Below are 2,561 nucleotides of genomic sequence, written 5' to 3' on the forward strand. Positions count from 1 at the left end.
AACGTACCAACATTATAAACGCTCATATCTCATAAAAAAAAAAAAAAAAGTTCACCTAACCTAACCGAACCAAACCTACCCTGTTCGCCATTCAATTTCCTATCTAATGGTGTAATTTGTTTCGAGTTATCGATGTAAATGTTCCAACATTATAAACGCTCATATCTCAGTCAAATGTTAACTAATCTTCAATATTGATATAGTTTTAGATTTGCCGTTCAATTTTCTATCTAACTGTGTAATTTTTTTTAAATAAATCAACTAGTTTTTGAGAAATCGGTGTAAACGTACCAACATTATAAACGCTCATATCTCAGTCAAATGTTAACCAATCTTCAATATTGATATAGTTTTAGATTTGCCGTTCAATTTTCTATCTAACTGTGTAATTTTTTTAAATAAATCAACTAGTTTTTGAGAAATCGATGTAAACGTACCAACATTATAAACGCTCATATCTCAGTCAAATGTTAACCAATCTTCAATATTGATATAGTTTTAGATTCGCCGTTCTATTTTCTATTTAACGGTTTAATTTTTTTAAAATAAATCGACTAGTTTTTGAGAAATCGATGTAAACGTTCCAACATTATAAACGCTCATATCTCAGTCAAATGTTAACCAATCTTCAATATTGATATAGTTTTAGATTTGCCGTTCAATTTTCTATCTAACTGTGTAATTTTTTTAAATAAATCAACTAGTTTTTGAGAAATCGATGTAAACGTACCAACATTATAAACGCTCATATCTCAGTCAAATGTTAACCAATCTTCAATATTGATATAGTTTTAGATTCGCCGTTCTATTTTCTATCTAACTGTGTAATTTTTTTAAATAAATCAACTAGTTTTTGAGAAATCGATGTAAACGTACCAACATTATAAACGCTCATATCTCAGTCAAATGTTAACCAATCTTCAATATTGATATAGTTTTAGATTCGCCGTTCAATTTTCTATCTAACTGTGTAATTTTTTTAAATAAATCAACTAGTTTTTGAGAAATCGATGTAAACGTACCAACATTATAAACGCTCATATCTCATAAAAAAAAAAAAAAAAAGTTCACCTAACCTAACCGAACCAAACCTACCCTGTTCGCCATTCAATTTCCTATCTAATGGTGTAATTTGTTTCGAGTTATCGATGTAAATGTTCCAACATTATAAACGCTCATATCTCAGTCAAATGTTAACTAATCTTCAATATTGATATAGTTTTAGATTTGCCGTTCAATTTTCTATCTAACTGTGTAATTTTTTTAAATAAATCAACTAGTTTTTGAGAAATCGATGTAAACGTTCCAACATTATAAACGCTCATATCTCAGTCAAATGTTAACCAATCTTCAATATTGATATAGTTTTAGATTTGCCGTTCAATTTTCTATCTAACTGTGTAATTTTTTTAAATAAATCAACTAGTTTTTGAGAAATCGATGTAAACGTACCAACATTATAAACGCTCATATCTCATACAAAAAAAAAAAAAAAAGTTCACCTAACCTAACCGAACCAAACCTACCCTGTTCGCCATTCAATTTCCTATCTAATGGTGTAATTTGTTTCGAGTTATCGATGTAAATGTTCCAACATTATAAACGCTCATATCTCAGTCAAATGTTAACCAATCTTCAATATTGATATAGTTTTAGATTTGCCGTTCAATTTTCTATCTAACTGTGTAATTTTTTTAAATAAATCAACTAGTTTTTGAGAAATCGATGTAAACGTACCAACATTATAAACGCTCATATCTCAGTCAAATGTTAACTAATCTTCAATATTGATATAGTTTTAGATTCGCCGTTCAATTTTCTATTTAACGGTGTAATTTTTTTAAAATAAATCAACTAGTTTTTGAGAAATCGATGTAAACGTACCAACATTATAAACGCTCATATCTCATAAAAAAAAAAAAAAAAAAGTTCACCTAACCTAACCGAACCAAACCTACCCTGTTCGCCATTCAATTTCCTATCTAATGGTGTAATTTGTTTCGAGTTATCGATGTAAATGTTCCAACATTATAAACGCTCATATCTCAGTCAAATGTTAACCAATCTTCAATATTGATATAGTTTTAGATTTGCCGTTCAATTTTCTATCTAACTGTGTAATTTTTTTAAATAAATCAACTAGTTTTTGAGAAATCGGTGTAAACGTACCAACATTATAAACGCTCATATCTCAGTCAAATGTTAACCAATCTTCAATATTGATATAGTTTTAGATTTGCCGTTCAATTTTCTATCTAACTGTGTAATTTTTTTAAATAAATCAACTAGTTTTTGAGAAATCGATGTAAACGTACCAACATTATAAACGCTCATATCTCAGTCAAATGTTAACCAATCTTCAATATTGATATAGTTTTAGATTCGCCGTTCAATTTTCTATCTAACTGTGTAATTTTTTTAAATAAATCAACTAGTTTTTGAGAAATCGATGTAAACGTACCAACATTATAAACGCTCATATCTCAGTCAAATGTTAACCAATCTTCAATATTGATATAGTTTTAGATTCGCCGTTCAATTTTCTATCTAACTGTGTAATT

The sequence above is a fragment of the Pieris brassicae genome, assembly GCF_905147105.1.
Source record: "Pieris brassicae chromosome W unlocalized genomic scaffold, ilPieBrab1.1 SUPER_W_unloc_3, whole genome shotgun sequence".
Taxonomy (NCBI): domain Eukaryota; kingdom Metazoa; phylum Arthropoda; class Insecta; order Lepidoptera; family Pieridae; genus Pieris; species Pieris brassicae.